This window comes from Periplaneta americana, chromosome 6 (assembly GCF_040183065.1).
Source record: "Periplaneta americana isolate PAMFEO1 chromosome 6, P.americana_PAMFEO1_priV1, whole genome shotgun sequence".
NCBI classification, from domain to species: Eukaryota; Metazoa; Arthropoda; class Insecta; order Blattodea; family Blattidae; genus Periplaneta; species Periplaneta americana.
In genome coordinates this window covers 158,079,275-158,094,187 of record NC_091122.1, presented here as the reverse complement: position 1 = coordinate 158,094,187, position 14,913 = coordinate 158,079,275, and the positions used below count along the sequence as shown (strand labels likewise).

The following is a 14,913-nucleotide window of genomic DNA, read 5'->3' as shown; positions in this document are numbered from 1 at the left end:
CCTTGATGTCATAAAATGAGTTAATAAAGAGCCAAATGTGGTTATTTTTAATGTACAGGTATAGTCTATGCGGATTTAATCCTATATAATCTTTAGATTATTATTATTATTATTATTATTATTATTATTATTATTAGTATTATTATTATTATTATTATTATTATTATTATTATTATTATTATTATTATTATTATGTATGACAATGTTCGTAGGAACACCTTGGTTGTTTGTTGGACAATAACTTCATTTAGGTCAAAATTACATAAATTCTTACTTAACGAATTAATTGCTGATTAATATTTATTACATATAATGAAACTAACATCTGTCCATTCCTATTATTATCATTAATTTCCCTAAATAGATTTACAAAACCTCTAATGGCAATTACATTAATATTCTCATTATAGAAATATATTTTAGATTTATATATATATATATATATATATATATATATATATATATATATATAGTTTTTTCTCCCTGTAACATTGTTTTAGTAAGCTTATATTAAATTAATTTTCATCATTTTACTAGCTATCTCAAATCTCAAATTAATTATAATTAATCGAATTAAATTAGCTCATAAATTAAGTTACTACTTTACCTTATAGGTTTATCTAAATTTAAATAAATATGTAGTCTACTAGTCGTTAAAACTTAACTGAAGAATATTGCTGGAGAACCTTTTAAGTGTAGTGTAAATATTCGTAATTTAAATATGTATTGCATTGATTAAGGCTGGTTGAGTGGAAGAGAAGGCCTTATGGCCTTAACTCTGCCAGCGAAAATAAAACATTATTATTATTATTATTATTATTATTATTATTATTATTATTATTATTAAAGTATCTTGAATCCAGCAGCCTCTTAAATATAATCTCTGTCGTTAAATTATTAATTTCGTTGGTGAAGAACTGCAGCCACAGATAGAACTCTTATTTGATGGACTGTAAAACCCCCGCCATGCCCACGCGTTTGTTTTGCGCTCAACTTTATCTGAGCTAGGGGTTGCAGGCCGATCGAGAGGAAGTGTCCCAGAATTTGTTTACCCTCTCGAGTTGACAGATCCGTCCAAGGTTACGCGTCTACTGTTTGCTGATGAGATTATAATGGTGCGGGCAGGGCTGACGTCTTTCTGTCTAATTAACGGGAACTGTTCGCTTGTCTTCAGCCGTCCAGTCTCTGACTGCTAGAGAGGATTCCAGCTTAAGAAAAAAAACATTGGTCTTATGGGTCTTGGCTAGTACAAGGTGCCTCCGTTAGAAGAAAGAGTGAGGTATAGTATCTCTCTCACTCTCTTCCTAAACGCAGAGTGCTCTAGCAAGTTTATCGCACAGGGTACGTCTAATCCGCTCAAATGATAAAAAAAACCTATTAATGCCATAACGATTCCTGCAAAAAACATATAAATTATATCTTGTAGGGTAAACATTGGTAATTTCGTGATAATTTCATGAAAATTAATTTAAAATGCAAATGTGTAAATATTTCCTTATTCCGATTTTTTCATCTAAAAGACGATAATTTACTGTACAATTCTGGACACATAAAAGATTGGACACGTTCTTGAACAAGTGCTAAAAACCACTTTTACAGCTTAAGCTAAAAGGTTGGTTATTTCGTGATAACCTTGGTAGTTTAGTGATATTACATTGATAATTTCGTGAGAGGTAGAAGAATTGTGTAAAAATTAATTAAAGCCAAATGAAATTCTCATTTATTGTTACAAGACTTCAAACATAGTAATTCCGTCTAATATTCATAGTAAGAAAACATAGAATTACATATCAACACATAATAAGAATGAAATCAAAGTAAAAATTGAAATTGAAAAGGCATCTTCTTTGCCCTGAAAGGGTGAACACTTTTATTACGGACTTTACTATAGCCTATATTACTAGGGTAACTCCTAAAGTAATGCATAACATTTGTTTAAAAATTATATTTTTATCCTACAGCTTTGCTATTTTCACAGAATGTAGATGCATCCTTAAGGAACAAAATGTCACTTTTCCACATAATCACTGTCTCTTTCAACTGCCTTACGTAACCTAGGAACGAGGGCCTGTAGATCAGCACGGTAAAAGTCTGGACCAACACGTCTGAGCCACTCTTGAGCAGCGTGCACAAGGGAGTCATCTTCTAACCTCGTTCCGCCAAGGGATCCTTCAGTTTACCAAAGAGATGGTAATCGCACGGTGCCAATTCAGGACAGTAAGGCGGCTGTTTCAGTGTTGTCTATCCGAATTTTCTGATCTGATCTGTGGTCTTGTGACTGACATATGGCTGTGCGTTGTCGTGCAATAGCAGAATATCCTGCTTCTCCCGATGTCGTCGAACACGACTCAGTCGAGCTTGAAGTTTCTTGAGAGTTGCCACATACGCGTCAGAATTAATGGTGTTCCGTGTGGCATGATGTCCATAAGCAAGAGTCCTTCTGAATCGAAAAACACAGTAGCCATAACTTTTCCTGCCGAAGGTGACTTTTGAATTTCTATTTCTTTGGTGAATTTGCATGATGCCACTCCATTGTCTGCCTCTGTCTCCGGTCCAAAATGGTGGAGCCATGTTTCATCTTCTGTCACAATTCTTTCAAGTAAGTCATCTAGCACGTATCATTGACACTTAGCATGATAACAAATCAAACAGAAGCTACACTGAACCCACTGCGTCTCCGTTTTCTTTTTTGTTATCACATCTTGTCTTCAGATTTCTAAAATTCCTATTGTAATACATTTTATACTATTTTAAAAATTGTAACACTTAATGCTCAACAAAATGTCGACTCAAACAGCTAAGATTTCTATCAGTAAAGCTAAGCCTATATGGAAACTACAGATGTATCTAAAATTCCAAAAACATTTCCTAAAATTTCATTAAGATACAATAAATCATTGTACCAAATATCATATGCTTACCTTTAGTAATAAGCCTGTAATGTAATTACAAACATTCACAAAATTTGTACGCCTGAGAAGTCGACTCTAACTTGCTCTCTCCAAACATAAAAGCTCACTGAAGCAGCTACAATAGTCACACAAAGCGTAGCTGTCTGTTTCTGGAGACCGGAAAACATATGCAATCCCTTGGCGGAAATTTGAATCTCGTAACACCATTGGTTATTTCACGAAAGAGCAAAGGAAAAGTATCACGAAATAACCACTGCCACGAAATTACCAATGTCTACACTATACATTATAACTAGACTTAGAACATTTAGGCCAGTGATGTCAAAGCAAGCGCATTTTTCTGACCTTGACGTCGTGCGCGGGCAGCAAGCGCTAAGTATGGAAAGAGGAAGGGTTGTGTATATGAATAAGCAACCTGTTGGATTAAGAAAACAGTGGTGCACAAACTTCAAACGGAACGTGAAATTTTATGTCGTTATTTTTATATGGCTTCTTTCTGTCTTGTAAAACAAAAGTACTAATACTGATTTCTTAATATTTCACTCGTGTTTTAAATCTTAATAACATAATAGAGGGTTAAGAAGGAATATTCACTTAAATTCCATAGTAGTATAATATTATACTATATTAAGTGGATGAAACACATCATTCATAAAGAAAGTGATATTCCAAAGAAAGAGTTTGAGTATGACATAAGTTGGAATTGATATTGATGGTATTTTTAGCCTTAGAAGAGTAATCAATAAACTAATCAAAACAATATTACAGTACAAAGCAAAGTTACCTAGGTACTGTATCTGTTTTACAGTAAGTGTAACTAATATTACATAACAAAACTCTTATCGCATTATGCTTTTAAGGTGATATTTGTGAGCAACTTCCTATCATCAGAATATTAAATTATATTCTCGAAATGTGCTGAAGCTATAGAGCTGACATTTTTACAACACATGGGCACGTATCTTTTGCTTATGTTGTAACAGTAGTTGCTTTGTTAATTCATTTCCATACAAACAGTTTCCATGCGAATATTTTCAAAATTTTCAATACACTATCGTCAGTAATACGTATATACGGTATCCTATTAGATTTACGAAAACATTCTGTAAGGCTACTAAATAAATAGGCCTATACCTGAAAATTTCACTTTTCTATAAGAAAAGTTGAGAAAATATTTCTTTTGAATAAAAAAATCATACTTGTGAAAAATGAGCATTAAAATTAAAACTTACATTCTTATAATGCACTTATATTTCTCAGGCAAATCTAAAAATTAACATGGATACAGTTTTAATAAGTTCTCTTCCCTTTACCTATTGAATCAGTGCTGGTCATCCCTGAATATAGCTCGACCAAGCGGCATATACCACCTCTTTCGTCTGTCTCTTTCCTTTCCGCTGTAAAGCGCTCAGGCTCTTCTGGGCTCTAAAGCGCGCGCTTGCTCCTGTGGGCATCAATTGACATGCCTGATTTAGGCCATAACCAACTTTTAGGCACCTCAACTAGGCTCTAAATTAATAAAAAAAAGCATTAAAATAGAGTCTGGATTACTCTACTCAGGATAGGGACCGATGGCGGGCTTATGTGAGGGCGGCAATGAACCTTCGGGTTCCTTAAAAGCCATAATAAGTAACTGAGTAAGTGAAAAAATAGTTAACAGTTTAAGCCAAACTAGTGTCGAAAACATGGAAATATTATATTTAACAAACTCTTTAATGTTTCATTCATTCATTCATTCATTCATTCAATGTTCTGCTCAAGGACAGGTCTTTCACTGCAAACCCATCTTTCTCCAATCTTTTCTATTTTCTGCCTTCCTCTTTGTCGCCTCTTATGATCGATATATCTTAATGTCGTTTATCATCTGATATCTTCTTCTGCCCCAAACTCTTCTTCGGTTTACCATTCCTTCCAGTGCATCCTTGAATAGGCAGTATTTGAAGCTGTCCATTTGCTCTACTGCCGCATTTAGAATTCGAAAGTTTATCTTAATAGTCATTAAGGGCCGTATTCATAGACATTCTTAGCGCGGGCTTGCGGTGGATGATCAGCTAACTAACGTTTTTCGTATTCATAAACCACTGTTAGCGATATGATATGATATGATATGATATGATATGATATGATATAATATGATATGAATCCTGTACAAGTAACCAGTCGATAGCCGGGGTTAGTTTAACACGCTCGTAGCGCGGGCTAGCGAAATGTCTATGAATAGCATTCTAAATGTTCTGACAATACTTAGGAAAACCGACCATTAGACTGGGTTAAAATAATTATTTTTGTCGTCATATTCCCAGGATGTATTAATCATCCCATTTTTATACGAATAATAATGAATTCATTATTATAACATATGCATTTCTTTCGCCTTTATGTTCGGCTGGCTGGATTCAAAATTACTTTGTTTTAAACACATCATAATTTCAGTCTTCCAAAGCCTACTGCACGTGATTAATAACGTTACTGTGTTAACAGAAATTGTGATCATATGTCTCGTATATCAATAACATAAAAGCTTCAAGTTAAGAAACCCAATAAAGTAATAAACTCAACCGGGCCTCGAACCCGCACCCCTCGAGCGCAGCTTCTCTGCACGAGTCCAGTTGCCTACTGATAGGCCGCGCGGGCTTGTAATGAAGTATAAAAATGGTGCAGGGATGCAGAGTTTACCTTTATGCACTAGTTTCTCTTAGTTTATTTAGCTAAGCTAGCCAGTAGGCAAAGTGAGTACAAATTAAAATTATACACCAAAAATGCTTCTAATCACTACCATAAGAGCCAGGCTCGTGTACGGTGTGGTCTTAGCCAATAATATAACATAAAATTTACAAAGACAGTTTACTAAATACAGTAATTAACTTAATTCAAACCAATAAAAAACACACAAGAGCAAAAAAAAAAAAAAAAAAAAAAAAAAGAAAGAGAAAAAGAGAGAAAAAAGCACATTTAATATAAATTGGCAATCAGACAGAAGTCAGTGATATTCAATAAAAACATGCATATACCGTAGTCGACAGAAAGAAAAATATAAAAAATACACACATTCGTTAATATTATGTATCGTGAATAATTTTATAAATTTACTTTTTAAAATTTCAATTTTAAAATATTTAAAATTTGGAAAGTGGTTTGTAATTTTATTATAAAGTCTTGGGCCGAAACTAGCATCATGTTTAAGAGTTGCACTTGTATGGCATTTAGGCTTAATTAATGGGAAAGTAGACTTTTGTCTTCGAGTACGATATTCATGTCGATTAGATTATTGTTTTATTTGATTTCTGTGGTAGTAAGTTTGTAAACTATATTTATAAAACTCTTCAATAGTTAATACTTTAAAATTTATGTAAATTAAATTTGTTGGGTGATCCATATTTTTGGTGAGACAAAGTTCTATTAATCTTCTGTGTAATAAAATTAATGGGTTAAGTACAGATGATGCTACTCCACCCCAATTTATTGTACCATATTGTATTAATGATACTAAAATACACACATTTGTTAATATTATGTATCGTGAATAATTTTATAAATTTACTTTTTAAAATTTCAATTTTAAAATATTTAAAATTTGGAAAATGGTTTGTAATTTTATTATAAAGTCTTGGGCCGAAACTAGCACCATGTTTAAGAGCTGCACTTGTATGACATTTAGGCTTAATTAATGGGAGAGTAGACTTTTGTCTTCGAGTACGATATTCATGTCGATTAGATTATTGTTTTATTTGATTTCTGTGGTAGTAAGTTAGTAAACTATATTTATAAATTTCTTCAATAGTTAATACTTTAAAATTTGTATAAATTAAATTTGTTGGGTAATCCATATTTTTGGTTAGACAAATTTTTATTAATCTTCTGTGTAATAAAATGAATGGGTTAAGTACAGATGATACTACTCCACCCCAACTTATTGTACCATATTGTATTAATGATTGTACTAAAGCTAAAAATATTGTTATCAAGCCTCTTTAGTGATAAAATTTTAAAGTATTATGAATTTATGAATTGTCTTTCTTATACTTGTACACATAAAATCAATTTGTTTATCCCAACGTAAATGCTGATCTGTAATAATTCCTAAATATTTTACTTGTGTGGGCAATTACGATAATTATTTATTAATTCATTAGATGAAAAAAATAAACTATTTGAAAATTCTCACAAAAAAGAGAAAAAAAACTGTTGCTGTAGTCAAAATCCTGTCCAAATTCAACTTCGCAAATTTCTAGCGCAATAATTAATAATAGATCCCTATTAGAAACAACAACAACCAAATTTCTTGGCTTAAAAATCGATAATGCGTTAAATTGGAAAAATCATATTAAACTAAATTCAGCATATTTTGCTATTAGATCTATGCAAAAGATAGTAAATATCAATGCCTTAAAAACAATATACTTTGCATACTTCCACTCGGTAATGAGTTTTGGAATAATATTCTGGGGAAATTCCACAGATAATAACAATATATTTCTATTGCAAAAAAGAGTAATTAGAATAATAATAGGTACCAAATCTAGGGAATCATGTAGGACTATTTTCAAAAAACTACAAATAATGCCCATGGCTTGTCAGTATATCTTTTCATTAATAATCTTCCTCGTATGTAATCGTGAAAACTTTGTAACTAACCCAACATTTCATAGCATAAATACACGTCAAAAAATGGCTTTCATACTCCATCGGCAAGTCTGTCATGCTATCAAAAAGGAGTATGGCAGTAAAAATTTTTTATAGCCTCCCTATCGATATAAAAAATGAAACTCAAAACATAAAATTATTTAGGGCCAAATTAAAGAAGTACCTAATTTCTCACGCCTTCTCTTCTATAGATGAATTCATGACATTCAATAACACTTAATGAAATTGATACTAAAAACTTTGTGTTGTACTAGTAGACTGTAGGCTATAATAATAATAATAATAATAATAATAATAATAATAATAATAATTTATTTTAACTGGCAGAGTTAAGGCCATTCGGCCTTCTCTTCCACTCAACCAGTATGATAGAAAATTAGTACAATGCTATGAATATAACATAATTAATACAATACAATTCAAAGCAATACAATACTACAATACAAGACAATATAATACATAATTAATATAATACAATGACAATTTTTTTCATCTTCACAACATCAGTAAAATAATTATGTAATAATAATAATAATAATAATAATAATAATAATAACAATAATAATAACAGTAATAATAATGATAGTCATACCTAAATTAAATTAAATTATTAAACTCGATCACAATTATAACTTCAATTTTGACTGCGCCCGTAAGAAATCGTTTAGCCTTTTCTTGAAAGTGGTTATTGTCTGGCAGCCCCTTATCTTGGAGATTTATCCTTCGAAGAGGTGGAAAAATTCAAATATCTTGGAGCAACAGTAACAAATATAAATGACACTCGGGAGGAAATTAAACGCAGAATAAATATGGGAAATGCGTGTTATTATTCGGTTGAGAAGCACTTATCATCCAGTCTGCTGTCCAAAAACCTGAAAGTTAGAATTTATAAAACAGTTATATTACCGGTTCTTCTGTATAGTTGTGAAACTTGGACTCTCACTATAAGAGAGGAACATAGGTAAAGGGTGTTTGAGAATAAGGTGCTTAGGAAAATATTTGGGGCTAAGCGGGATGAAATTACAGGAGAATGGAGAAAGTTACACAACGCAGAACTGCACGCATTGTATTCTTCACCTGACATAATTAGGAACATTAAATCCAGACGTTTGAGATGGGCAGGGCATGTAGCACGTATGGGCGAATCCAGAAATGCATATAGAGTGTTAGTTGGGAGACCGGAGGGAAAAAGACTATTGGGGAGGCCGAGACGTAGATGGGAGGATAATATTAAAATGGATTTGAGGGAGGTGGGATATGATGATAGAGATTGGATTAATCTTGCACAGGATAGGGACCGATGGCGGGCTTATGTGAGGGCGGCAATGAACCTTCGGGTTCCTTAAAAGCCATTTGTAAGTAAGTAAGCAAGCCCCTTATCTTCTGAGGTAGAGAATTCCATTCACGGGGGACTGAGACACTAAAAGAAGATGAATAGTGGAATATATTGTAAATCTCGTCTTTATATATTTAATCTAGACTGTGACTATAAATTAAGACTTTATAATAGTATTAAGTTTTTTGACTTGTTCCATATTCTAGCTGTAAAGCAATGTATGAATACCATGGAATGTTAATAAATACAATACAGTACAAAAACTCGAACTCATATAGGCCTGCGTTTACAATCAGTTATTCTATCATCTGAGTTAATGCACTCCACATTTCTCCGAATCTGATCATCGTAAAGCTTGCTCTTCATAATAGCGCATCTCTATTTCAAGACTTCGCGAGTTACAGACTTTTCAATACGTAAACTGAAAATGTGCGTGAAGTTCAAAAGGTAGCACGCACTGGTCTGTCTGAGGGAGAAGGTCAGAGAGCGAGGTAGTGACCTCCAGTGACCTCACTTTGACTGGAGGCAGACACTTCGATTCCAGCTCCAGACACACTCGTTCCCAAGCGTCCCGTCTCGCCCCAGCAGACACTGGCCGTCTCCTTCCTCGAGATGGAGCATGCAAAAAGAAGGAGACAGGGTGAGAATCAGCGAGCGGCTCCTGCACACGATAAGGCAGCGCTCTCCGTCTCTATTTATTTACTTATTTTGAACATATCTTCAAGTTTATGTTAACTGTTTTTCTAATCGAAAAATGTAACGTGAATTACTTTTATAAGAAAACCAACTGTACGCCTAATATGAGATGATAATTTCTCGATACATTGCTACTTTCATTCATTCACTGGTATGCAATCATTTTGCTTCAGAGAAACTGTTTATATTTTTAAGTCTTCTGTATTGTGAGTCCCTATCACCACGGCATGGCAGCCACCGGCGTAGCTCAGCCGGTTAAGGCGCTGATTGGGTTTTTTCCGAGGTTTTCCCCAACCGTAAGGTGAATGCCAGGTAATCTATGGCGAATCCTCGACTTCATCTCGCCAAATACTATCTCGCTATCACCAATCTCATCGACGCTAAATAACCTCGTAGTTGATACAGCGTCGTTAAATAACCAACTTAAAAAAATAAAATGAAAAAATGCGGATAGAGGAGAAAGCCTCCAGATACGGAGGGTAGCTGCGAATGTATGAATAAGCAGTCCTAGACAACTGATAAGGGGTGGTCCTCCAGCTTGGGGGGGTTGGGCGAAGGCTAACAACCCATCATCGTAAAAAAACAGCTTGTTACAAAACCGTACAATAAGCCTCGGAATGGAACTGATCTTGCACAGGATAGGGACCGATGGGGGGCTTATGTGAGGGCGGCAATGAACCTGCGGGTTTCTTAAAAGCTATTTGTAAGTAAGTACTATGGATAGTAACAAAACCCACATTTAGTTTCATTCATTACTTCCAATTTTGTTTGTTTTTTAATATGCAGTATAAGATTTTCGTAATTTTTGAAAATGTGTAGGTACAAGCTGATCCGTTTAGGTATGAATAATATTAATTTATTATTATAAAGTCATTATGATAGTATGATAATTTTTTTTCTCGCCGTTATTTATATTCGTTTTAACATCTTTGGTCATATTGCGAGTTAATCTTCTGTGTTAAATCCGAAGGCCTGTGTACCATTGTTGAGACTGGTTCTATTGTTGTGAAATGATGGCGACTATATATGTATTACTGATTTGTTATGAGTATGGTTTCGGTGATGAATGAGGCCGGTGATATTCAGGGATGTCGTGGCCCGAATTTCCTGGCATTTGGCTTACGGTTGAGGGAAAACCCTGAAAAAACCTCAACCAGGAAATTCAACCTGACCGGAAATCGAACCCGGGCCCTCTGCGTAAGAGACCAGCGTGCTGACCTCTACACCACAGAGGTGGTCGAGAAATTTTTTGCTGGTAATATTATGCTTATAAGATGGGAGTTTCCATACATGGCAAGAATGAAAATGAACAATGCATAATGTGAAATGGAAAATCGTAGATGGTTTAAATGGCTACTACAAATCGACAGCGGGTACAATTGCATTATTTGGGCAAGGGAAAATTCACATATCTCCTTTGAGCTTGAACGGTCAAGTGCAAAAGTTAATATATGGTGTGAACTAAGCCTTAATAAAGTTTATGGACCATTCGTCTTTGCAGAAAAGACAAACTCTATGGCTCTTGCTTGGATATATTGCATTTTTTCCTGTTCCCACAACTCGAGGAAGACAATAATATGAACATTGTATTCCAGAAAGATGGTGCACTTCCTCACTGGGCATGGGAGGTTTGTCGTTTTCAATCGTATGTGTTGTGGTCGTGATTGCTTGGCCCCCAAACTCCCCAGACCTAACCCCTCCTGACTTCTTAATGTGGCCTTTTATTAAAGACACTGTCTATTCACAGAAACCCAGGAATATTAATGATCTAAGGGTGAAAATTATTCAAGTTTTCCAACAAATCACTCTTCTGATGTTACAACGGGCATGGGCTGAATTGCATCACCGTTACGGATTGTACAGGGTGCGCAATGAGGGTCTTGTAGAGTTCTGAGAAATCTCCCTTCTTTCAATGCTGTATACACAAAGTTTCAACAAGTAAAGTTCAGTAGTAAATGTTTAATAGTGTTTTTATTTTATCCATGCCCAAACGGATCACTCTGTATTTATTGAAATAATTTACCGTATTATTTTATTTTTTTTTAAATCCACCACCAACAAAAGCAGGCTTCCAATTACAGGTGGCTTACATAGATATATACACAAAATACATAATAAGAGAGAAAAACAACAAAACAAACAACACAAACGAAAGAAAGAAAATACATAATGGTAATAGATGCTAGAATATAATATTACAGTTAATAGGCTATAGTGCCAAATGTTAATATAATGATGCAAAATTATTTAAAAACTAGAGTGAAAACATTATAATACACTTCTTCATAATTTAAATATCTAAGGAAATACAATTCTTTTTAATATTGCATGAAATTGTTCAATTTTTAACTAAAATCCAATTGAGAATCACAGTTTAAAGACAGAGAGTTGTAAGTATTACCCATAACAAACAATGGAGAGTTCTTGAAGAAAACAGTTCTAGGAATGGGAATAACAAAAGGTTGCCTATGACGTAATTCTGTTCTTTTTACATTGAACTGAAGGAATTTAAGAAAATAACAGTTATTCAATATACCGTTAACAATCTTATAGAGTAAAATTTGGCTATTTATTAATCGTCGAAATTTTAAAGTTTTATAATTAAATTCACAAAGTAAATGATTATATGAAATTTGCTTGTCATAAGACGACACGTGATGTTTTTTAAAATATAAATAACGTAATCACATTACATAATTAAATTATTATATAAAATATGGTAATTTATATACATATTTATATATATATGTATAAATGAATCATAAAATATTATAAAACAATATAAATGAACAATTATAAACAAGATACCTCTCATTTTCTTTTTTTTAAATAGAAAATATTGTTTGAAAACATGAGAAAAATACACTCAAATTCTCAATTTATTTGCATGAATTTTCCTTGGAGCTGGGGTTAAGTAATGCCATTAATTCTGGTGAATGATTCCTTTAGTAAAGAGCAACAAAAAAGTCAAATAACATTTTGCTGTGTTTTGAATAGTTTTCTAGAAAAACGTGCATTTTAAAAGACCTGAATTGTATGATCGTGCAACGGTGTAATCAGTAGTAAATCCACATTAGGTTGTTGTGGTGCTCTGAACAACCACTTCAACTGACTTGTTTTGAATAGGGGAGTGGGAAATCATTGCCGTGGACATTGTTTTTAAAATCGTAAGAAAAAATACAGATGATATAAATTGATTGCTGTTCAATTTTTGTGTTTAAACTGTGTTAGAGAAGGGAGAATGAACAATAGTTATTTTGCGTTAAATAAAATAATTTGCAAAATTTAAAATAAACTCCACAAGTTAATTTTAATTAAATGCTCAGAGAACAAAGATAATGAGATACTTGTTTCAAACTAAATTTAGAAGATTAAGAAACTTTCCCATTTTCCCATTTCAATTAATGTTCTAATCTAGAGAATGTAGATAATAATGATGCTTATATCACATAATACTCTCTACACTGACCTTAAGAGGAGACTGACAGACTACAGCGTGTTCATAATGCATGTGTTCGATTTATTTGCAACGTCCGTAGATCTGACCGTATCACACCTTCACTAAATATGCTGTCCTGGGTCCGTCTCACAGAGCGAAGAACTATTCACTCTCTCACTTTACTCTTCAATATTCTTCAAAACTCTAACCCTAGCTACTTAACTTCTCGTTTTCAACATTTGTCCTCATATCACGAAATAAATACTCTCTCACAACACCATATCACACTCTCCATTCCTAAACACAGAACATACTTCTACTCTTCATCTTTTACCGTCTCTGCAGCTCATCTCTGGAACTCTCTACCACAACATGTCAGAGACTGTCGGACATTGTCTAGTTTCAAAAATAAACTAACATTGCATTTTTTTTTTCAATTCTGATTCCTTTCAGTTAAAAGCCCTTTTCTCTGCGATAGTTTTGTAAAAATATATAAATATCTTTTTTCTTCCTTTCCCGTTTTTGTTCTCTTGATCACCAGATGAATTTATTATCATACCCGTTTTATTGTGAATTTTATTTAATTTTCGTATTTCTTTTCTTTTTTTATTATTTTATTACATTCCATTTTGTTATATTCTTCCTTACGTTCTTCATATTAACTATTTGTACTAAATGAGTTGCTTTTACTAGATTTCAATGTATTTTACTTTCTTTTTTTTTTTTCTATTATGGTAGGTATTATTTTCATGTTGTTTAGTGTCGATTTATTATGCTATTATCATTATTTTTTGTAATATGTTAGTATTCTGTTCTTTAACTTTTTGTTAAATTTTTCACTGATTGTATACTTTGTGACCTGGTAGAGTGTGAGAGAAGGTCCTAAGGCCTTAACTCTGCCAGTATAAATAAAGAATTATCATTATTATTATTATTATTATTATTATTATTATTATTATTATTACTATTAAAAACAAAATTTTAAAACATTTAAAACTGTACAGGAAAAGAGATAGAAAATGCGATGTGCTTATTTTACGTTAAACGAACTAAATAAAAACATTATTTTTAAACTTTTCGATCTAATTTTAATTAAATATTCGGTGAACACAGGCAATAAGAAAAACTTAGTTTACGTTATAGAAATCAACTTAATGATTAAAAAAAACTCCGTTTGTCGTACTGCAAGCATTTTCTTCAGCCAATTGGAAATAGTTCCTTCCCACTTTAATTTTTAAAGTAGTAACTGGTAAATTTACATAGGCCTAGAAGAAATTAAATTTCCCGTACTGTCTTTAAATAAAATTGTTTATGTTAAGTTAACATTTCTTGTTCTCTCTTCCATCCCTCTCACAAACGCATACGCAAGATGTTTAAGGTACCTAGGCCTACGTATCTGCCTCTCTTCAGGCACTAACCTTTACAGCGTTGTTGGAGTGCATTACATTTTAAAATTCCTTTGCAGAACGAAAACTTACATCTGTTCGGATCAAATTTCTGCATATTTAAAGGACAAAACTAAAATTCTTTCAATCATTTAACTCCTTCAGGCCTGGTGTACATTACAGTGTACATTGTTTCTGTCTTTCTTTTTTGGAATGTCTTCGATACTTTTAAATATTTTGAAAAATTCAATGTGATAGAAAGGGAGAATATTATTTTTGAAACATTTCTATAACTCAATTAAAAATAAAATTTAAAATTTTTGGGTCCCAGGGATCAAAATTATCCCCAAATTTCGATTTCCTTTGAAGACTTGATTTGGGAATTTTGTATCCCCAGAATGATTGTGACCATTTTTTTTAAATATAAATTCAGGTCTGAAGGGGTTAATATCATAATACACTGCTCTCTTAAATTCACTAAGCATATTAGGAATTAAATCA

The 14,913-nt window shown here is 32.9% G+C and overlaps 1 protein-coding gene across 8 annotated transcripts in view; it reads left to right on the top strand.

The window, feature by feature from the left end:
• Positions 1 to 14,913, top strand: part of LOC138701967 (uncharacterized) — a 1,800,590-nt gene that overhangs the window by 577,851 nt on the left and 1,207,826 nt on the right. Inside the window, exon 1 of one of the 8 annotated variants that reach the window (XR_011332749.1) lies at positions 1,265 to 1,279. The exons of the other annotated variants lie outside the window; for them this stretch is intronic. The gene's annotated coding sequence lies outside the window, so the exon portion shown is untranslated. Of the gene's footprint in view, positions 1 to 1,264; positions 1,280 to 14,913 lie in introns of those variants that run through there. 8 annotated transcript variants of the gene reach the window in all.